The 24,968-nt window shown below is 35.1% G+C and overlaps 1 protein-coding gene across 5 annotated transcripts in view; it reads left to right on the top strand.

Annotated features, from left to right (window-relative positions):
* The window catches only part of METTL15 (methyltransferase 15, mitochondrial 12S rRNA N4-cytidine), a 217,425-nt gene that overhangs the window by 78,767 nt on the left and 113,690 nt on the right, over nucleotides 1–24,968 (top strand). The window lies entirely within an intron of this gene.

Raw genomic sequence — 24,968 nt, 5'->3', positions numbered from 1 at the left:
AGAATAGTTTTGTGAGTTTGGATTTTATATTTATAATAAAAATTGTTTTACTGGTACCCCCCTTGAAGACTACATGTTGTTTCATAAAAATTTCTTGACTAATTATAAATAGCCATAATTGTCTAGTTTTTCATTCTATACAATAATATATAGTACTTCTATTATGGACAAAAATGACATCATTAGAGTGTGGCAAAAATTTTAAATCCTTTAAGTTTAATCTTATTTAGTTGGCTAACAATTCTATGTAAATTTTTTTTGAAATGCAATATACTTGTTTACTTTTAGTAATTGCCTTAACTGTCTTAATTTTACCCAATACCATAGTTCAGATCAGTTCAGTCAGTTCAGTCGCTCAGTCGTGTCCGACTCTTTGCAATCCCATGATTGCAGCACGCCAGGCCTCCCTGTCCATCACCAACTCCCGGAGTTCACCCAGACTCACGTCCATCGAGTCAATGATGCCATCCAGCCATCTCATCCTCTGTCGTCCCCTTCTCCTCCTGCCCCCAATCCCTCCCAGCATCAGAGTCTTTTCCAATGAGTCAACTCTTCGCATGAGGTGGCCAAAGTATTGGAGTTTCAGCTTCAGCATCATTCCTTCCAAAGAACAGCCAGGACTGATCTCCTTTAGAATGGACCATAGTAAGATAACGTTAATTTTTTTCTTTCAGGAAGAGGAGACTGTGATTAAGTAAATTTAATCCATGTATGCAGTATACTTGTCCAAAGCCTGGAGATTCCTTGGGTGGAAGAGAATGGTGGAACCTGTGAAGATATACTCATATTGGTTAATCTTTAAATATGTATTTCTGGAAATAAACCACTTTGCTAATCACATATTTTCATCCCAGGAATCAGATAGGATGAACGTAATGTTAATATACTTGGAAAGAAACTGCATAAAAATATAAAACAGTACTGTTCTTAATGAGCTTAAACAATATAGCCTTGAATAATTTTTTTCTGAAAACTTAGAAGTACATAATATAAAGCTTTGGAAGTCAGTGAGATAATGGTAGCTCTTTAGAAATAAAAGTTAAGAAATATAAAAGTAACTGAGGTTTATCCATAAATCCAGAGGTTGTTCTGAACTAAAGTAGGTGAGTTTGTAAGCTGTCACATTTGCCATGGTCCTCTTTGACCAGCTAAATAAATCCTGGCTGAACTTTGAATACATATCTTCAGTTAGGTTGCTAAAGATTTTTAGAATGTTTTAAAATGTACCATTCAGGAAATACATAAGTAGAATGTACATTAAGTAAGAGTGTCCATTAGTATACCATGCAGCTCTTAGCAAGGATGAGGTAGGGCTGGTAAGGGAGGTGGATGGTACTAGTAAGTATAACTCAGGATCATTATGTGGATTATAAAGGTAGAACATATTAGATAGTACTTAGAACATAGGGAGCAGACAATAAATGTTAACATATTTTTTTAACATGGAAGGATGTCCATCTTATTAAACTATAATAAGCAAAAGAACATGCTTACCTCAGAGTTGCAGCATTAGACATATAGTATAATTTTATTTTTATTGGTTATTAATTTATGGTTTAATTACTTTTCATTGTTATTTGTTGTTTGAAGTGTTCCAAATAAAAGTATTTCCTATATAAATATACACACATATACTTTGGGGAATAGCTTTACTGTATTGTTTGTATATAAAAAAGTATAAAGTTTGAACTTACATCACAGAAGTAAGTGACCAAACTTATGGAAAAATATACCTTTGATTTTATAAAATAATAGTATATAAGTATTTATAATATGACTTAGATATGCAAGCATTGCTGTCTTTGATATTTTTCACTTTTAGCCATGTTCTGTCTTGAGGTTTCCCCAGTCCTGGTCCATAACCGGATTAGGTTAATATTTTGTCACTTGTCTTCTGTTATACTAGTTTTTGTGGCATTTGAAAATACAATGAATACCATATCACAAAATTGGGTATAACTAACTTTATAAATGGAAAGACATTCTTGGACATCTCATAGTTGACTCAGGCTATTTCTAGCATTTGATTCACCAAACAACATATGAATCACATATGTTATTGAAAATAAATTCAAATATATCATTGGAAAGATGTTTTAATATTCTGACAGAGTCTTCAACCAATGCATGGATGTTATTTAATTCATTGTGATTTTTAACAATGAAGATTATTAAATAACTTTGATCTTTTGTTTGGACTTATTTGGAGGTAAAAATATCATGTCAGATACTCATTTATTGGAGTTCATTTACTATGAATTAAAAGTTAATGATGTAGCAATATCAAGCAAATATTGAGAAAGTTCACTCATGCCTAAATGTTAGCTTACTTATTTGTAATATTCACAACAATAAATTGTTGAGTAGAAGAAACAAAGATATGAGATGTCTTTTTTAAAGTGAGGCATAATAATAACTGCACAACTTATGTGTGTGTGTGTGTGAGCTCAGTTTCATCCATCTCTTTGTGACCCCATGGACTATAGCCCTCCAGGCTCCTCTGACAATGGAATTTTCCAGGCAAGAATACTGGAGTAGGTTGCCATTTCCTACTCCAGGAGATGTTCACTACCCAGGGATTGAATCTGAGTCTTCCGTGTCTACTGTGTCTCCTGCATTGGCAGGCAGATTCTTTACCACTGAGCCTTCTGGGAAACCCATAGCTTATGTTGAAGTGCAAGTGTTAATCACTCAGTCATGTCCAACTCTTTGTGACCCCACAGACTGTACCCTGGCAGGCTCCTCCCTCCATGAGAGGATTGTTCTCTAGGCAACAATTGCCTAGATTGTTCTCTAGGCAACAATCCTGGAGTAGGTAGCCATTCCCTTCTCCAGGATATCTTCCTGACACAGGGATCAAACGGGGTCTGCTCCATTGCAGGCAGATTCTTAACCATCTGAGCCACTAGGAAAGCCTGCAGCTTATTTTAGGATTCAAGTAAGTTTACGTTCAACAAAGTTTCAGAGTCTTGCTGCTGCCCCTATATTCTTTTGACTGAGCCATACCTTTTGGAATTCCAGCTGAAGCATGATGCTTATATTTTCTCCAAAGTCAACACAAATGATACAGATTACTGTTACTTTCTCCTTTTATATTGTGAAATACCATCGATAACTATTTTGGTGTGAAATAATTTTCATTTCCTAAAGGAAAGTGATCATTTATGTAAACAGTAGTATAAAAATATGTAAACTTTTTTCTTTAGTTCAGTCGCTCAGTCATATCCGACTCTTTGCAACCCCATGGACTGCAGCATGCCAGGCTTCCCTGTCCATCACCAACTCCTGGAGCTTGCTCAAACTCATGTACGTCAAGTTGGTGATGCATATAACCATCACATCCTCTGTCATCCCCTTTTTCTGCTGCCTTCTATCTTTCCCAGCATCAGGGTCTTTTCCAGTGAGTCAGTTCTTCACATCAGGTGGCCAGATATTGGGGCTTCAGCTTCAGCATCAGTCCTTCCAATGAACACCCAGGACTGATCTCCTTTAGGATGGACTGGGTGGATCTCCTTGCAGTCCAAGGGACTCTCAAGAGTCTTCTCCAAAACCACAGTTCAAAAGCATCAATTCTTCAGTGCTCAGCTTTCTTTATGGTCCAACTCTCACATCCATACGTGACTACTGGTAAAACCGTAGCTTTGACTAGATGGACCCTGGTCGACAAAGTCTGCTTTTTAATGTTCTGTCTAGGTTGGTTGTAACTTTTCTTCCAAGGAGCAAGCGTCTTTTAATTTTATGGCTGCAGTCACCATCTGCCATGATTTTGGAGCCCAAGAATATAAAGTCTGTCACTGTTTGCCCATATATTTGCCATGAAGTGATGGGACCGGATGCCATGATCTTAGTTTTTTGAATGTTGAGATTTAAGCCAGCTTTTTCACTCTCCTCTTTCACTTTCATCAAGAGGCTCTTTAGTTTGTCTTCACTTTGTGCCGTAAGGGTGGTATCATGTGTATATCTGAGATTATTGATATTTCTCCCGGCAGTCTTGATTCTAGCTTTTTTCTTAGTGATCCATTTATCTTAGCTTATTTTTAATGTTTTCACTTATGAAATATTTTTTATCATAATTTTCTCAATGTGTAATTTAGATCTGCAGCTTATTTCATTATTGTTCGATTCCCTAGAATACATTTGAACTTGTAATAAAATATAGCATATGGGTGATATTATAAACTGATTGAAATACTGTGCTAGTAAGTATATTGCTAAATTTTCATTTCCCTCAGAAACCCACAAGAATTGTTAAATAATTTAGTGTGGATTCATAATTCTCAGTTTCTTTTCTTTCTTTAGCATACTGTTTTGAAATTTGGGGATCTAAACCTTACTGCAGTGTAACTAATAATTTGAACTACCAAATGAAATTTTGTGTTTAATGTCATTATATGTTGTGTATCTTCATTTTCTTATTTTCCAAAGAAACAAAGCCTTCAGAAAGTCATAATAGATAAAGGGAGGATTATGTCTGAAGTGAGTATCAATTATTATTTGTGGAAAAAGAGATGATGAAATAACTGTGAGGATTTTTCTTAAAGCTCTAACTTCTAAATTCAGTTCTGAATCAAACCATTTAGTTTTGTTTATAAACTCTTTCTTTCTATAACTTGAGTTCTTATTTTGATAAATTAAACACATCTGGATCAATTTATTATAGTCTCACTTAACCATGGAGCAAGTGGTAATAAATAACAGAGGCTCGTTTTAAAACCTTCTAACTCCATCAGTACTCCATCAATTGAAGTGTACAAGTGGTTAATGATTACAGGATTCAACGTCCATGAATGAATCATTTCCATTTGATGATTCCCTGTGGTGATGAGCTAGCCAGTACAGTAAACTTCACATTTTATAAAGCATTGCTAGGATGCTGTACCGGAGAAGGCAATGGCACCCACTCCAGTACTCTTGCCTGGAAAATCCCATAGACGGAGGAGCCTGGTGGGCTGCAGGTCATGGGATCGTGAAGAGTCAGACACAACTGAGCGACTTCACTTTCACTTTTCACTTTCATGCATTGGAGAAGGAAATGGCAACCCACTCCAGTGTTCTTGGCTGGAAAATCCCAGGGATGGGGGAGCCTGGTGGGATGCCGTCTATGGGGTCACATAGAGTTGGACATGACTGAAGCGACTTAGCAGCAGCAGCAGCGGGATGCTGTACAAGAGTATTCTGTGGTTTGTTCAAATAATATTGTAATGGAAATTTCAATAAAATGAAAGACTCCCAAATTGATCACAGTCAGCTGTGTTTTCATTGCAACAGCACTTAAAGCAATACTACAGAGTTCTTTGAAACATATTTCATGTATATTTGCAATGCTTTATAATTTATATTTGATTTATAATTTTTATTTTCAGGGTTCCTGCTATAGACTGTTGTGGTACTCTCTATTTTGATTTACTGTAATTGATCTGCTCTTAAATGTTGATTATACTTTATTGACTGCTTTAATTTTTCCCCTCAATAATTATTCAGAAATTGAATACTGTTTATTATTGATGATTTTATGATTACTTCTTATAAAGAGAAACTTCCCACTTCTAATTTCTCTTAATAGTTCTCTTGCCTGTGACAATAACTATTTAATTGAAGGAGGAAAACAGATGGATGACCTCTTTTCTCATTTATTCTAGACCATAGATAAAATCCCTTCCTCACATGAACCTTTTTTCCCATGACTAACAATAACAAAGAAAATTTATGTTTTATTAGATGATGAGTAAAGGTCAACTAATGTTCTCAGAAATTGTAGCATAAAATTCATTGTTTCAAACACTTATCAATATTTTGATACTTATTCTTTGGATTTAAATTTCCAGCTCACTTGATGTGATACTAAGTTATAGAGTTATTTCAAGTTTACTTAGTTGTATTAAATATGCAAGGGAAATATCAATTAATAGTCAGATATGTTTAGATGCTACTTATTTTAGAATTACAGAATATTTGAGGTTGAAGAGATCATGTTTTTTAATCTTCTTGATGTATCATTGGAAAAATTGAATCCTAGTAAGAGGTGAAGTGATTTGCATGAAGTCATATAGCCACATTTTTATATAAAGAGATTAGCATGTTACTTACACATTAAATACTTAATAATTAATCTGTTGAATTACATGTGTTTCAAAACCTGGATAAATGATCATGACAGAAGAAGCAAAAATAATGTTTACATTAGATAGAATTATAATGTGAATTATTACAAATTAAGACAATGAACAAAATTAAAAAAAATTTAATGATAGAGTAAGTCAGTAGTTGCTAAACTTAGCTCATTTGCTTTAGTTACAACTTGTTCAATCAAAGTAATAGATGTAGACTGGCTCTGATGAGAATTATTCTAGATTTCATTTATATCATACAGTGTAGTGAAGTTATAACACTGAGCCTACTAATAATAACTTTGCTTGACAGTAGGATGTTACTATATATCTCCTAGAATGCAAGTGATGCTTCCTTCATATGATTATTATATTATGGTTTATATTCTAAAATTATCCCTGAAGTTATAAATTGTTTTGTAGAATTGAACTCTAGCATAGATGTTTTTAACTTTTGCCTGTAGAATTTAAAATTGGTCACAGTACTTGTATTTAAAATTTTATCTGCAGTTTTAAAGTAAATATTTACTCTCTGTAATTTGGTGAACTCTAGACTGTTTCCTTATAATGTCTTTTGTTTAGGTATCAAATTGTACGTATCAAATTGTACCAGTATTTCAGATTGCTTTTATTCTTCCTATGTGTTATGGTTTTTTAGTAGTTTGTGACATTCGCCTGAGAATTTAACAATTAACTAAAATTGGAAGACTTAGAAAAAACCTGAAATAGAGGTTTAAAGAGGCAAGAAGATCTAAATTTATTTAAACTTTATGTTAACATAGAAATTTAACTTTCAAGGACTGTACCATTTTTGTAAAAACAAATTTTTTTAGAACAATTTTTTTTTTTTTTTACAACTTAAAAATATTTCTATAAAAATAGTGTCTGGACGTACATCTGTGGTGTATTTCACGTCTTGTGGTAGTATCCTAGTGTTAATTATGAACTCCAAATATAAAAAGCAAGTGGTGATATGTTATGGAAGAGTGGTTTTGGCAGAGAAACATTTTAAGCAGTAACAACAATTACAAGTCTGAAATTAGATAAACCCTGAAAGGCAAAGTTGATTTATTTTTAAACCTATTGTGAAAACTAGTAGTCAGAAAATAGTTTAGCATTGTCTTCTGACAGTAAAATATCTTGCTAATTAACAGAAAGTAGCTGGTTGGTTCTGCCTAATTTTCTCTTCCCAGCAATGGTAAAAAAAAATTTTCTTCATCTGGTTTAATATTTTAATGTTTATTATCTTACATTAGTCTGTTCCTGATCTCATTTGATATACTCAGTGTTTATATATTTTAAACTTTTTTCAAACGATTAATCAGATCATTTGAAGTTATTTGAGGTATTAACTTTTTAGTTCAATCATAGGTAACTAAACTTCCTCCTTTGCTTATTTGTTTGTTTTGTAGGATCAGGTATTCATTCAAAGATATCTTTTCTACTTTGTATCTTCTGAAGATTGTGTCAAATAAATAATAGCCTTGATACTTTGTAATATAAAAACAAATGATACTGTCTCACAACAAATGATAACATATTCTGTAACACACAACTTGGAATAACTTTCCAGGCTTTAACTGATTATCAACTTATTTTGGAGTCATGTTTATTGTGACATAAATCTAGAACTGAAGATAGAGAACTGAGAGTAGAAACTTAATTTTAGGTGAAGGATTGAAGGAATAATCGGAAAAATTGACTTTTTGTGTAGTTTAATAGTGTTTCCTTCTCAAATCCAGAAAGCATGATTCAAGATGATCTAATTTAGAATGAATTGGTAATATTGGACATTTTTGGTTGTTTAATAAATAGAAATAACTCTGAAGACGCACTAGAAAATTGAAAGTAGACACACAGGGAAGACTAGCTTCCCTTTGTTATAGCAATTTATAGTTTTTGTTTGCTTAAAGAAGTTGTTCCCTTTGTATTTTAACATAATATAGTCCTGGTGCTTAAAAAATATCCTGGTACTAGTTTTCACGTTACACTTATTGTTTAGAAACCTAAATAATCTCTGCAGTAATGCTCATATTTGACATTTAAGTACCTTTGTACTATGAAATGCTTTTATTATTCTAGTTTTTTGCTTCAAGTACTCTGACCACACTTTTTTGAACGTGGGAGGGGAGAGTGTCATAACTGCGGGAAGTATGGGAGGCTCACGACACAGGTTTCATGAACCTGAAGAAAGACCATCATACAGGCTTTTGAGGTTCCCCATGCAGTCAAACTAAACAGGTGGTATATTGTTATAGTGAGACCTTTAAGCTCTTTAATTATTTTTCATAGGCAATAAATCATTTTAACGCTCTGACTTAGTTTTCTGATTTTTGATTTATGGTGTTTTGAAAGACAGTATTTCTAAGCACATTTGAGACAGAATTAGATGTCATGCCATTATAGTCACTGTCAAATATTTAATAGCAGTAATATTTTTAATGATCTACAGTGTATAGTGTTTTTATATGAATTATCCCTTTATTTCATATAACTGTATTAAGCCTCACCTTTATTAATTGACTTTCCAAGGTCATAGAATGGAGACCCTTTTCTAAATGAACCCTATTTGTTAACTTCAATTTCAGTGGTCTTAAGGGTACCCGTGTGTTTTTCTAGCACTGTATTAAAAGATTATGTTGAAGTAGTTGGGTAAAGTATTGGCATATCTTATGCAATAATCAGAACGAAGAACTCCTAAAAGAATCTAAAATCAAATCTAAGATTCAAACCAAATAAAATTGACACTAATTCCAGTTATCTCTAATACATTTTAAGGCTCTACAAATTAAACAAAATCTTCATTTAATATCTGAAGTTTATTATAACAGTTTTTATTGAAAAACAATATTTTCTTTAAGAATTTTATAGGCTTTCCTAGGCAAACAGTCTGCAAAATCAAGACCAGGAGCTGACTGTGGATCAGATCATGAGCTCCTTATTGCCAAATTCAGACTTAAATTGAAGAAAGTAGGGAAAACCATTCAGGTATGACCTAAATCAAATCCCTTATGATTATACAGAGGAAGTGAGAAATAGATTTAAGGGACCAGATCTGATAGATAGAGTGCCTGATGAACTGTGGACTGAGGTTCGTGACATTGTACAGGAGACAGGGATCAAGCCCATCCCCATGGAAAAGAAATGCAAAAAACAAAATGGCTGTCTAGGGAGGCCTTACAAATAGCTGTTAAAAGAAGAGAAGCAAAAAGCAAAGGACAAAAGGAAAAATATAAGCATCTGAATGCAGAGTTCCAAAGAATAGCGAGAAGAGATAAGAAAGCCTTCCTCAGCGATCAATGCAAAGAAATAGAGGAAAACAACAGAATGGGGAAGACTAGAGCTCTCTTCAAGAAAATTAGAGATACCAAGGGAACATTTCATGCAAAGATGGGCTTAATAAAAGACAGAAATAGTATGGACCTAACAGAAGCAGAAGATACTAAGAAGAGGTGGCAAGAATACACAGCAGAACTGTACAAAAAAGATCTTCATGACCAAGATAATCACAATGGTGTGATCACTGACCTAGAGCCAGACATCCTGGAATGTGAAGTCAAGTGGGCCTTAGAAAGCATCACTACAAACAAAGCTAGTGGAGGTAATGGAATTCCAGTTGAGCTATTTCAAATCCTGAAAGATGATGCTGTGAAAGTGCTACACTCAATATGCCAGCAAATTTGGAAAACTCAGCAGTGACCACAGGACTGGAAAAGGTCAGTTTTCATTCCAATCCCAAAGAAAGGCAATGCCAAAGAATGCTCAAACTACCGCACAATTGCACTCATCTCACATGCTAGTAAAGTAATGCTCAAAATTCTCCAAGCCAGGCTTCAGCAATACATGAACCATGAACTTCCAGATGTTCAAGCTGGTTTTAGAAAAGGCAGAGGAACCAGAGATCAAATTGCCAACATCCATTGGATCATCGAAAAAGCAAGAGAGTTCCAGAAAAACATCTATTTCTTCTTTATTGACTATGCCAAAGCCTTTGACTGTGTGGATCACAATAAAGTGCAGAAAATTCTTCAAGAGATGGGAATACCAGACCACCTGACCTGCCTCTTGAGAAACCTGTATGCAGGTCAGGAAACAACAGTTAGAACTGGACATGGAACAACAGACTGGTTCCAAATAGGAAAAGGAGTATGTCAAGGCTGTATATTGTCACCCTGCTTATTTAACTTCTATACAGAGTACATCATGAGAAACGCAGGGCTGGAAGAAGCACAAGCTGGAATCAAGATTGCCGGGAGAAATATCAATAACCTCATATATGCAGATGATACCACCCTTATGGCAGGTAGTGAAGAGGAACTAAAAAGCCTCTTGATGAAAGTGAAAGAGGAGAGTGAAAAAGTTGGCTTAAAGTTCAACATTCAGAAAACGAAGATCATGGCATCTGGTCCCATCAGTTCAGTTCAGTTCAGTTCAGTAGCTCAGTCATGTCTGACTCTGCGACTCCAGGAATCCGAGCACTCCAGGCCTCCCTGTCCATCACCAATTCCTGGAGTTGATTCAAACTGAAGTCCATCGAGTCGGTGATGCCATCCAGCCATCTCATCCTCTGTTGTCCCCTTCTCCTCCTGCCCCCAATCCCTCCCAGCATCAGAGTCTTTTCCAGTGAGTCAACTCTTCTCATGAGATGGCCAAAATACTGGCGTTTCAGCTTTAGCATCATTCCTTCCAAAGAACACCCAGGACTGATCTCCTTTAGAATGGACTGCCAGAATTTCTCCTTGCAGTCCAAGGACTCTCAAGAGTCTTCTCCAACACCACAGTTCAAAAGCATCAATTCTTCGGCACTCAGCTTTCTTCACAGTCCAACTCTCACATCCGTACATGACCACTGGAAAAACCATAGCCTTGACTAGACGGACCTTTGTTGGCAAAGTAATGTCTCTGCTTGTGAATATGCTATCTAGGTTGGTCATAACTTTCCTTCCAAGGAATAAGTGTCTTTTAATTTCATGGCTGCAATCACCATCTGCAGTGATTTTGGAGCCCCCAAAAATAAAGTCTGACACTGTTTCCACTGTTTCCCCATCTATTTCCCATGAAGTGATGGGACCAGATGCCATGATCTTCGTTTTCTGAATGTTGAACTTTAAGCCAACTTTTTCACTCTCCTCTTTCACTTTCATCAAGAGGCTTTTTAGTTCCTCTTCACTTTATGCCTTAAGGGTGGTGTCATCTGTGTATTTGAGGTTATTGTCACTTCATGAGAAATAGATGTGGAAACAGTGAAAACAGAATCAGACTTTATTTTTGGGGGACTCCCAAAATCACTGCAGATGGTGACTGCAGCCATGAAATTAAAAGACGCTTACTCCTTGGAAGAAAAGTTATGACCAACCTAGATAGCATATTGAAAAGCAGAGACATACTTTGCCAACAAAGGTCCATCTAGTCAAGGCTATGGTTTTTCCAGTGGTCATGTATGGATGTGAGAGTTGGACTAAGAAGAAAGCTGAGCACCAAAGAATTGATGCTTTTGAACAGTGGTGTTTGAGAAGACTCTTGAGAGTCCCTTAGACTGCAAGGAGATCCAACCAGTCCACTCTAAAGGATATCAACCCTGGGTGTTCTTTGGAAAGAATGATGCTAAAGCTGAAACTCCAGTACTTTGGCCACCTGATACGAAGAGTTGACTCATTGGAAAAGACTCTGATACTGGGAGGGATTGGGGGCAGAAGGAGAAGGGGATGACAGAGGATGAGATGGCTGGATGGCATCACTGACTCGATGGACGTGAGTCTGAGTGACCTCCGGGAGTTGGTGATGGACAGGGAGGCCTGACGTGCTGCGATTCATCGGGTTGCAAAGAGTCGGACACGACTGAGCGACTGAACTGAACTGAACTGATCAAACAGGGTGAACAATATCTATCTCTCAGAGGGTTATTAGTTGAATGTTTAGTGAGTTAATGTATGCCAAGCAACTAGTGGACCTTCTGGCACATGTTAGATGCTCATTAAATAATAATTCCTTTTTCCCTTTATTCTTTTGAAAACAAAATTTATTTACTACGTATTGGTAGTTTGTATCCTTACAAATATATTTGTATGCATTCAACAAATATTTATTCAGCTGTATGTGACATAGCTTCCCAGGTGTTTCAGTGGTAAAGAATCTGCTTGCCAATGCAAGAGACTCCGGTTTGATCCCTTGGTCAGGAATATCCCCTGGAAAAGGAAATGGCAACGCACTCCAGTATCCTTGCCTGGGAAATCCCATGGACAGAGGAGTCTGGCAAGCTACAGTCCTTGGGGTCACAAAAGAGTCACACGTGACTTAGCAACTACACAAAAACATCACGACAATGTGACAGGTACTGTTCCTGGTGTTAGAGATTCAAAATTGTATTTCCTCTTTTAGAGCTTGTCTTCTAGTGATGTGACACAGATCATAAACATAATACAAAAGAAGACTATAAGGTTGATTATATTATATGGATAAATGCTATGAAGAAGAAGTGAAGCAAGGAAAGGATCAAGGGAGAAATAAGGGTTGATGGTGGAAAAACCTTTTATTTGGGACAGCCTTACTAAAAATTATATTTAAGCAAAATCCTAGAAGAAAAGATAGAACAAATGCTCCATCCTTAAATATCTGCTGTGATCGGGCAGGGAGGTGGCACATTAAATACAAATACTTTGTAACAGGCATGCATTTGAGGAACAATAAGGAGGCTCTGCTAATTAGAATAGTGATTCAGAAGTAGAGGAGAAGTTAAAATGAAGTAGAAGATGGTGTCAGTTAAGTTAGATGAGGTTTGCTGGTCTTTTTTTTTTGAAGGGCTTTGTGAAATAGGAGGTCATTAGAGAGTCTTGAGCAGAAGAGGAATGACATAATTTGATTCTTGTGCCACTCAGAAATGAATTATAGAAACTATAGGAAATTTTGTTAAGAGCATATCAAAGGAGAGGCTGCAAAGGTTCAGATAACTCTGTAATGTATTAACCATTGCAACCTTAGGCAAATATTTCTCCATGTGAGATAGAAACAATAATAACATCTACTCAGAGAGTTGTCATGTAACGTAGCCCCCAGTTGTCATACATAGAAAGGATCTGGTGAATCTTTGCTATTATTAATAATAATGAGGATCGATTTATAGGATGACCCATTCTCTGTTAGTGATCTAGAATTGATACTTAACACCTGTTAGTGTCATTGATTTAAATGTAAAGCTATATGATAAAGTAGAAGTGGTCATGAGTATGAAGGAAAAAATTGGCAGTTTTTTTTACTTACAAATTGGCAGTTTATATTTTGAGAGGGTCAGAGTTTGAGAGGATCATGTTGATTCCCAGTAAAACAGATTATTTACTCTGATTATAGCAGAGGTTTTTATGGTCAGTGCTGTCATCTTTCTTTGATACAAATAGGTTTGAAAGTTTTGTGACAACTTTGGCATTTTTTACAGGTTTATCATTTGTATCTAAACTAAGCTTTGACTCTTCTGAGTGCTGCTTCATGGTAGCATTCCTTCTGTCATTCCTCGCATGAACCCTCTGTCCCTACCTGTCATTATCCCAATGCAAGTCCTATACTTCATGGCCTCTCATCTGTTTTTGTGCTTCTTGAAGGTGGAAGTAGTAAGTATCATTATCATCATTTTTATAATTATTACTTTTAATCACTCACTATGTGCCAGGAAGGATTCTAAGCACTTTATATACACAAATTTATTTCATTCTCATTGTAACCCTGTAAGGTGTGTGTTTCTGAGTTCATTTTATAACTAAGAGAGCAGACTCAGAAATGTTAAACAACCTAATATTCAATCTAGTCTATTCTTTTTACAAGTCCTGTGTGCTATACAATTAAACCAGTTAATGATTCAAGGATTATGTTCCTTTGACTTTATTTCAGATTTTTCCTTTCTTCTGGTGCACCTTTTTTCCTCTGTTATGCTTAGCTGGTTCTAACCGAGGTTTGACTTGGGGCTGTCTTCTTTGAGGAGGGAGACTTTTCAGACCATGACCGTCTATAGTACTACTTGCTTCCATAAAACATAATTTACTCTTTGTTAACATTGACATATAACTATACATTGACACTTGACATGTCTGGAATTTTGTTATTTAATCATTTCCAGGGATTCATATTTGGTCTCTTCAAAGAGACTGAATGTCCATTAGGAAACTAGCAGTATATTTTATAATTCTTTGTATCTCCCTGTAAAATTTATACTCCAAAATTCTCTATACTCCATACAGAATTTATATAATAAGTGTATAATTTTTGCTTTATTATCAAGGTAATTAGATAATTGATTTTATTTATTTATTTTTTTTAGATAATTGATTTTAGTATGACTGTTGCTTCATTTGGTCAACTTCATTTGACCACAATTGAAAGATGTATAAAGTCTTCCTGGTCAGTTAAAAATTGAAAAATTTTGGATTCTTTGTTTCTAGTAATATGTCAGAATACCAGTGTAGTTAAATTAGGTCCTGCTGTCCAATTCATTTGAAAATGCAGTTGTTTATACTCCAGAAGATAAAATTTTAAAGGGCTGTACTAAAAATCTTTAAAGGTATTACTATCTGAACAAGAAAAGTAATAATAATATTTACATTTTAAACATTTTATTTTATTTTATTTATTTATTTTATTTTATTTTTAACTTTACAATATTGTATTGGTTTTGCCATCTATCAACATGACTCCGCCACAGGTATACATGTGTTCCCCATCCTGAACCCTCCTCTCTCCTCCTTCCCCAGTGGCTCAGTGGTAAAGAATTCAAGAGATGCAGTTTGACCCCCGGGCTGGGAAGATCTGCTGGAGAAAGGAAATGGCAAACCACTCCAGTATTCTTGCCTGGAAAATCCCAATCCATGGAGTCACAAAAGAGTCAGATACGACTGGGTGACTAAACAACAGCAACTTAGGTATATAGGTTTGCTTTGATGTGTATAAAATTAATGTTATTTGGAGACTGAGTAATAGAAAATATTACCATCATTGGTTTTATTTTAATGGTGATTAAGACTCAATGGACGTGAGTTTGAGTGAATTCCGGGAGTTGGTGATGGACAGGGAGGCCTGGCATGCTGTGATTCGTGAGGTCACAAAGAGTCGGACATGACTGAGCAACTGAACTGAACTGAACATTTAATACTTAAACCATGTTGAAGCCACCATCAGTAAAATGACTTGTACCCCCCACCCCCACCAAAAATTTTTGGAAAGAGCATTTGCTGAACACATTGACATAAGGATTCAGTATTTCATTATTTTCACATTATTTTTCCAAATCTATACACTTAATAATTGTTAGAGAAAATAGCTGTCTATCATGCTTGGTAGTTGTGTGTTATTCCTTGAAAAGTCTGTCCAGAATATATTATCTGAATTTCTTGATGGTGTTGAATAAAAACTATTTTTCTTATTCCAAAAGATACTGACAGATTAGCATTGTCTGTGCCTGCGACCTTTGAGAAATTAAGCTTATTGAGACCACTCATGCCATATTGTTCTTAGTCATTTGTGTTAATTCAACCATTGTATTTGAAAGCAGATCAAATGGCAGTCCATTGTACAGAGCTAAGATTTGTGATTGAAATTCATTCCTTATTATAGGTAAGAGTAAAAGTTACTCATCACCAGTAAGGATGAATACTCTAATTGTTTGATATAATTGAAGAACATATTTTGTGAAGAAGAGAAAAAAAAAGTTTTGTTATGACAAGTAAGATTTCTTTTGTGAATAAGAATTTAAGCTACAAGATGAAATGTGTGCAGAATTTAGGCAGAATGAGTCATTATAGTAACACCAATACTCTTGATAAAATGAGAAAGGAGATAAATTTATTGCAATGCATTGATTGTTTTGTTTGTGGTATAACTTTTATGTTCTTTTGAGATTTTTTTCCTTTTACATAAGCCCATGTAATAGTTACAAATAAAACAAAGATAAGCACATAGCAGACGGATACTCAACAGACCTTGACAAGACAATAATAAATCAAGGGGTTTTGTAGGAGAAATGGTTGCTGACATTGAGGTTGGTGGCCCTCTATGTTCACAGTTATATGTTCTAATTTATTTTTGGTCTGCAAATGCATCAGTATGACAAATGTCTACCTGTCAACAGATTAGACAGAAAACATAAGTAAAGCCTTACAGAATTCTCTGAGAGTCTGAGTGGTTTAAGCACACAATGGTGGAATAATAGCTTGCCTTAGCAATTATAAACATCTCAGTGACATTATAAACCAGATTACTTTCTAGTTTTGTTTTTTTTTTTTTTTTTTTTTTTGGTCAGAATATCTGTTATATCATATATCCAAATAACTAGCTCATCTCAACACTTTTCTCACTAGCTATATCAAAGAGCTCTCCTCCATTCCATTTGGTAAAGTATGCCAGGTACATTATATTTGGGGCACAGTGTTTCCAAAGGCTGCATGATGTAATATATAGTGTAATATATATAATGAAAATAATTTATCTTATATATGTGTGTGTGTGTGTGTGTGTGTGTTTTTTATTAGGATGAGCTTTTAAAAATACAATTAGGACTTAATGCTCTTCAAGCACTTTCAGGAACCAAACTTCTTGCTTCCTCTATGTATTACTGCTTTTATCATTGGGCCTATTACACTTGTGTGTGTGTGTGTGTGTTAAACTCTCTTCATAATCTCTGTTCAGCAATAGTCCTCACTCCTCACTTCACTGTTTTAAGTTTACCACAAAGACTTATTCTATTCCTGTTTAAAATTCTTAAACCTCTTTGTTCTCCCTCTCAAGCTGCATGTATCCTCACGTATTTTTAGTTTTCTCTCTTCTGAAGTAAGAATTGATACTTGGCCCTTCTGATCCTAATGGAGGTGGCAGGGCATGGCGGGCAGTGCAGAAGTGAGGGAAAGGAAATGCTTATTTCTGCCTCTGTCTCTAATTGTACCACTAATTCATGTGGTACATGTAATGGTATACAGTCTTAAATAAATGACTCTGATATACTCATCTGTAAAATAGAATTATTTTACCTACTGTGCAGGCTGTGGTAAGAATTATATGAGATCAGGTTTTTAAAATGTGGCATAGTTAACATAATTGCAAAATAAATGGTGTCAGTTATCCTCTTAGTTACCTAGATAGCATGCTTTGTGATCCTTTAAACAATTCTTCTTACTTCTTCACTCACCATATCTATAATAATTACTGTCTTACCTCTGTAAGCAGGCTTCCTTGGTAGCTCAGATGGTAAAGCATCTGCCTACAATGCGGGAGACCCGGATTCGATCCCTGGGTTGGGAAGATCCCCTGGAGAAGGAAATGGCAACCCACTCCACATGCCTGGAAAAATCCCACGGACCGAGTAGCCTGGTGGGCTACAGTCCATGGGGTCTCAAAGAGTCGGACACGACTGAGTGACTTCACTTTTTTCACTTACCTCTGTAAAAAAGCAAAGTAATTAGTAGTACATGTTCAGGAGACAGAACTGTTTTTGAAATCAGGTTTCACCATTCATTAGCTGTGCCTCAGCCAGCTTACCTAGCACACACTAAATCTCCCCTTTCTCCTCTGTAAAAAAGTAATAATAATAGTGACTTGGCTCAGAGTGTGGTTTTGAAAATTGCATTCAATTAACTAAAAATGTGTGTGTGTTTATGTCTATGTGTAAAATGATTGAAAACTACAGATAAAATATGTAGCACCACATTTTGCATAAAATAAATATGAAATAAACATGCATACATTTGTTATTAGTCTCCATCCCTGTTGCCATTTCAGGCTTTTGTGTCCTCTAGGTCACTGCTATATTCTCACACCATCCATTTCATACTGTTGGCAGTCAAACTATTTTTTGTATATAAAAAAAGCCCTCAAAGCTGTCCAGGGTCTAGCAAATATGGTATAGATGACTTATCCTGTCCTTGTAGGACTGCTGCAGTTGGATCTCACACTGCCTTTCCTGCATGATCTCTAGTTTGGCTGTCTTACACTGCTACTATGAGAAGTAAGACAGGCTACATACTGCAAAACTAACCCAGTATCTGGAGCGTATGTGAAAGTTTTTTTTTTTCGTTACTCTTTTTTCCCTTTTTCTCCTTTCTATCCTCTTCTTCTAATAAATCCTGGAGTCTGGTCGAACATGCTCTCCTTATAACAGACATATCCTTTCCTATGTCTTTTTAAAATTCTTTTCAAATTAAAAAAAAATTTAATTCTCTTTGTTTTTATTTATCCAGCAGGTATTTATGGATTACATTCTGTGTGTTATGTATTGTTTGGCACCAGCAACACAAATGTTTAGGATACTTTCAGAGGTTATTCTAAAATATATATATAATAATAATAATAAGATACTATATTAGAGATACTCAAGCCTCCAGGCTGAAAACTACATGAGAGCAGGACCCGTGTCTATTTAGGCATACTGTTGTATTTCTAACTTTTGGAATAGAGCTGTGGACGTATTAGTGTTCTCAAAATTATTTGAGAAGAAAATTTGAGAGAGATGGAACAAGACAAATGGGAGAGAAGGCATGAGACAGCTTGGCATATTTGATTATTGCACATACTTCTGTATGGCTGTAGAAAACATTGTGAAATTCATGTCTGGGTGTAGTGAAAGATAATGTTGGAAAGAAATGAAGGGGCCAGAATATGAAGAACATTGTCCATTTTGCCCAGAAGTTTGGACTCTATCATGGACTTTTGGAGAGCCTGTGAGAGGGTTTAAGTAGGAATGCCACATACTGCTATTTTATTTTAGAAAGGATATCCTGTTAACAGTGTAGTGAGAAGAATCAAGTGAAATTAGAGGTATGGATATGACTTTTGAGGTTATTGCATTAATAAAGCAAAGAAGTTTGGGTGCTTTGAATTGATGATGGAAATAGAAAGATTTAAGATATATTTGTATGATAAAATCAACTGGACTTGATAACTGATTAGTTTTGGAGACTATGGAACATGAGAAGAAAGGTAAGCTCTGACTCTGCCCAGCCTTCAAGGCCCAGCTGAACTGTAACCTACTACACTTTCATTCATCTAATTTCTGATTAAAATTAATATTTATTTTTACTCCTTGTAAAATATTATATATATCTTTCTTATATTGTTGATTTCTTTTTACTAATTGTTATTTGTAAGCATGTCTACGGAGAAGGCAATGGCAACCCACTCCAGTGTTCTTGCCTGGAGAATCCCAGGGATGGGGAAGCCTGGTGGGCTGCCGTCTATGGGGTCGCACAGAATCGGACATGACTGAAGCGACTTAGCAGCAGCAGCAGCAGCAAGCATGTCTAAAGTCTCTCACCAAATTGGAAGTCTCCTAACTTATCTTTATATTACCTTCTATGGCCTTATCTATATTGGATCTTCCATAAATACACAGATTATCAATTAATGCCATGCATTTTAATTTAATAACTTCCTGAAAAAACTCTAGAAAGTTAAGTATATTCCTGAGACCTTTCAGTATTTCAAAATGAAACTAGTTACAAATAGGTGAAATTTAATTAACATTCTTTCAAAAACATTTTAATTCGAAAAATTCAAAATGAATAATTGCCAGAAAAGAAAATATTCATAGGAAGAAATTTTAAAGTGAAATCAGGCCATATTGTTTCCAAATTCAGATGAGAACTTACTATTAAAAATCTTGCACAGATTGGAAATGACTAATCAACATTAGAAAAATTAAATTGGAAGATCTGCCCTCGTACTGTTCGTGGCTAAAAATGTTTTCCTGTCCAATTTTAACAGTGTTGTTCCAGTGTGAAAATGTCAAGGATTAGAAGTCTTATATTGGAAAAAAAGTCATTTAAGTATCTAGTCTGTGGAGGGTGATCTGGGGCAAATCCCGTGATTTCTGCCAGTCTCACCCCTTCAGAGACCAGCCTTAGCTGTCTTAAAGGATATCACATTTGAGACATATTATATAAAAGGGATATAGATATAATCTATAAAGACAGAGTGGTATATAATGATGATAAATTTGGATTATCTTTATAGGTCCTTCTAGCTTTAATCACCTGTGAGTCTATGATTTTAGGTGTTTTAATTTTTTGTTTTCAGTTTCAAGATCCATTTGAAAACTGCAACATCTCAAGAAGTAAATCTTCACTAGTTGCTCTTGTGCATAATGGCCAGACCTTTTTTTTCAGGCCACATATAAAACTTAATTGTCTTTGGAATTTAGTTCAACATACTTATCATCATAAAGTCTTAAGAAAAATAAAATGGTAGAACAGTAATTGTTTTTAACTGTGTTGGAGGCCCATTGTGCAGAGTTCCCACTTGCATATATCTTTGTATTAGGAAAATGCTTTTCAATGAGGAATTGCTTTTATTACAATGTGATTATATAATTTCAATGGGGGAGTATTATGAGATGAAGTGGAAAGAGCACAGGATCTGCTTTTTGTATTAACTTTGCCCTCAACTAGCTACCAGCTACCTTCTTTGGGCCTTGGTCTCTTCATAAATAAAATGAGGGGGTAGAATAAATAGTATGTTACATCTTGCTTAATCAGTCCTGAATATTTATTGGAAGGACTGATGCTGAAGCTGAAGATCCAACACTTTGGTCAACTCGTTAGAAAAGACCCTCATCCTGGGAAAGATTGAAGGCAGGAGGAGAAGGGGACTACAGAGGACGAGATGGTTGGATGGCATCACTGACTATGGACATGAGTTCGAGCAAGCTCTGGGTGATGGTGAAGAACAGGGAAGCCTAGCATGCTGCAGTCCACAGAGTCGCAGAGTCAAACATGACTGAGCGGCTGAACAACAGAGTGACCCTCTGAGCTCTGAAGTTCAGTGTTTGTTCCGTGTCCATATCAGATCCACAGCTATTCAAGTGTGACTCATCATGGTGAAAAGTAAAATCTAATCTTTATGATATTTAGAAGACCATGGGGATAAAGTGTAATTGAGTTGTATTTGATTGAAAGAGCTAACCCAAACTAAGAAGTGTCATTTTCATATTTCAAAGGAGACTGATCAGTAAATAAAAGCATGTTACAGAGTTTCATAGTTATTTATCATTATTAATGTTCTGAAGAAATTCTGTTATCGATGAGTCTATTGCTAATATTAGAATACATAGATTTTAAATGGCTTAAAAGTTGGGCATCTTGTGACTCTTTTATGTAATCCTATCATAATGAGTCTTAAATCTTGAAGAGTATTTCTGAATTCATATATACAGATGAGTATTGCTGTCTTCATAGTTGCATTGGGAGACTTAGCTCTTTTTTTCATATCACATCATTAAATATATACTACACACCTACTACTGTGCACTGATACTACCATATTAAATTGGAGGCAGATTGAAGAATTGTAGTTATGCATCCTATTCTGCAAATGCTAGTTTTTTATTTTCTTTAAATAACCTTCATTTCTGATCCTTAGTCTCCCTGTTCTGTAAAGCTATCAATTTGATTTATCCCCCAGACCCCACACACCATCCAGAGCTATGCCAAAGCCCTGCATCATCTTAGTCACCTCATACCACATTTAATTTCCCCTAAGATGCCTTTCGTTTTAACCTGTGTAGACCCACTAGGACCAATGGTTGGTTTTGCTGCTTCTGTGCCATAGAGAGGCATGGAACTCTGGTAGCATGGGGAACCCCATAACTAAGGATCCGTCCCCTTCATTCTGTCATCTGTCTGGCAGCTCTGAGGTCTTAGCACCTGTCAGGCACTTCACTGGTCCTGCACCTCTCTGGAATTTGTTCATCTTTTCCATATCTCTTCTATTCAATTTCAAAGAAATTTCTTTCTTTTTCTTAAATATACCACCTACCCAGTGTAACTAGCTTTCTCTCTTTCTGAACTTTGTTGTTTTTTTGTAACTAAAAGATATAAAAGTGGTTGTAGAAAGTTTTTTCTTTCTTTTGTGCAAAAATCCTGGAAGAGATTCATGTTGATATAAGGCAAAAGCAATACAGTATTGTAAAGTTAAAAAATAAAATAAAAAATTAAATTAAAAAAAAAAGGTTAAAAAAAAAAAAAAAGAACCTGCATTCTAAAGCTTTAGATACCTAGGTGTCTTTGAAACAGGAGAAGAGGAACAGAGATGGTGGGAGAGAGAGAGAAGGAGGGAGGGAGGGCGGGAGGAAGGAAGTGGGAAAGAGAGAGAGATGCATAAAGATGGATTTTCAAGAGCCTAAGTTCCAGTGGGAATGAGTCATCTATAAAACAATAAATTTTTCTTGTATTTTTTTATAAAGCCATCTCGGATCATTTACTTTTTTTTTTTTTTTATTTTTGTTTTGTTCTTTCCCTTTTTTCTCTTTCTTTATTTCTTTCAGAAAGAGCACAGAAATCAGAGATGGTGAGCCCTTGTTTAGGATTCTCTTTCCCTCACTTACTAGTAATATGATCTTAGTCAAATGATATTTTTTCTCTGAACCTGAGTTTTCTGTTTGCAAAAATGTGGATAATGCCACTTTTCCATACTCCTTTACCGACTTTTGCTAGACCAAGTAGGAAAACATTAATGCTTGGAAAGCCGTAAAACAGTGTGCAGATAGATAGACTTTATTGATTTAATGCATAGTCAGAGTGTTTAGGAGCCAGATACACCTGTATTCAGCTGTTGCATTATCCACTTATTAGCTTAGTGTAATTTTAGTTTCTGTGTGTAGAAAACTTACTAACACCTACTTCAGGGTTGTAAGGAAGAAATAAGATAATCTTAAATTTCAAGATAAATAAGGATATGTTTTATTCCCACTTCTTAGATGAAGAATTTGAAACTTAGGCAGTTAAAATGATTTGGTCAGGGTTATGCTGGTATTAAATGAAATTACCAGGAAAAAATTCTTGGTATCAAATATGGGTTTGGTTTTTTAGATAAATTATATCAGGTAATTCAAAGAAAGAATACCATATGTTTGTAGCATAAACATTTGCATATGTGTACAGTTGAGATTTGTAAAAATATTATTTGGAAACATTCAGATTTTTTGTTCTTGTACATTTGTTAAGCAAAGAAAAATTGTCCAGTTTCCTTATTTTATTATCAAATTGTACAAATTAAAAAATGTAATCGCATGTGGAAAAACTAATTGCTCCTTTTTCAGTTGTAGTGCTGGGTAACTCACAAGGCCTAGATGTCACTTATAATTTTTGATGGGCATTGTGTATTAGAATTTTTAAAATGAAATTTGATGGCTCCACTCACCTATTAACCCAAGACATATGGTAGGGTTCAGTTCTCATTTCATAAATCCCATTTGTCTCCTATTTCATCCTTTGTGTTACACTTGACTGGTAATAGTAGATTATGTTTTTACTATGAAAATTTCCTTGATTGTCAGTATATCACCAAGGGCATAATCATGATAGATTAAAAAATAATCATGTAAATTATAATCATCTCATTCACATTTTCCAGAATATTTTTTATAATGAGAATTTTTCTTTTTAAATATTGATTGGGGCTTTCCTGGCTTGAGAGAAGGCAATCATGTTCAAATTACTTTATCTGATATACTCTTAGTTTAAACCTAGGGTTATATAGGATTTGATATTAGGGATTAACAAGAAAGCATGACCACAATTCAGCTACTTGGTTCATGTATATAACTTTTCCAAGCCTAGAAAAGTTCTCTGTTTAAATCATGCTAAACCGCTAGCAATTTTAAAACTGAGGTGAACTATGGTGGGAGATTTTTACTTTTTCATAGATGTATAAAATAAGTATACAGCCTGGGAGAGGAAATTACTCAATCGTGAGATTTAAGCTAACAGCCATAAAAACAATAAGACTTCAAGTATTGTTTTAAAGTTACTGTTTAAAAAGGTGAAAAATATATGTAGCCATACCTTTCGTGCTGACAGTTATAGCAGTGCAAGGTTAAGTTATGCTAAAAAATTTATGTTAAAAAGCAGTGCCTGTAACTTTTCATCACATTTACATCTGATGTAATGCTTTAAACACCTCCTCTTCTCAATTTTCGTCAGAAGACTTCCTCCATATTATTCTTTGAATAGTAGGCTAACTTTTCTGAGGACATGATTGGAACACAGGACTCAGCATGGTAGCTTGTAGCAAAAAAAAAAAATCAAAGCATAATTGTGCCTGGTCTCTGGCCACTCTCCCTGGAAAAAGTTATAATATTCAGGACAGAGAAATGTTCAGATCCATTATAGGAATTTCCTTTGTGCAATGTACACATGAACTTTTAAAAAAGTTTTATGTTTAAACATTTTTAACAGTCTGACTTCTAGTGTATGTTGTTATAATATTCAGTATTATTGGAATAATTGTTTTTATTTTCATCATATCAGTGAAATTTATTGAGAGTGCATTAAACTAAAGAACGTAACTTTCAGAGGATGTGTTGAGAGTATCTTGACTTCCAAATTAACTACAATTCAACAACCTTGTTCACATATATATTTCTTATGCTCCAGGCCTGATTTCTTCCCACTTGGCCTTTTTGTTTTTTAATTGAAGTATAGTTGATTTACAATGTTATGCTAATCTCTGTTATACAGCAAAGTGACTCAGTTTTACACACACACACAAACGCACACATATCTATCTATATATAAATATATAAATATTTATAATCTTTTTAATATTCTTTTCCATTGTGGCCCTGGTCTAATTTCTAGTTTCTTGAACTCTCAGCTGGCTTTTTTTTAGTGCGGCTAAATAAAATAGCTAAGAAATAGATTGAGATCCAGTTAACTTCATTAACTGGATCTTGAATGATTCAAGCATTTAAACGTATGTACCCCTGTATATTGTATCCTGTTGTCCTGGTAAATCTTTTACTTCAAAATTGTTTTGGCCACTTCCTAGAAGTTTGGGGCTCCCCTGGTGGCTCAAACAGTAAGGAATCTGCCTGCAATGCAGGAGATCTGAATTCAA

This window comes from Bos mutus, chromosome 15 (genome assembly GCF_027580195.1).
Source record: "Bos mutus isolate GX-2022 chromosome 15, NWIPB_WYAK_1.1, whole genome shotgun sequence".
Classification (NCBI taxonomy): Eukaryota; Metazoa; Chordata; class Mammalia; order Artiodactyla; family Bovidae; genus Bos; species Bos mutus.
This window is presented reverse-complemented; position numbering and strand designations above follow the sequence as displayed.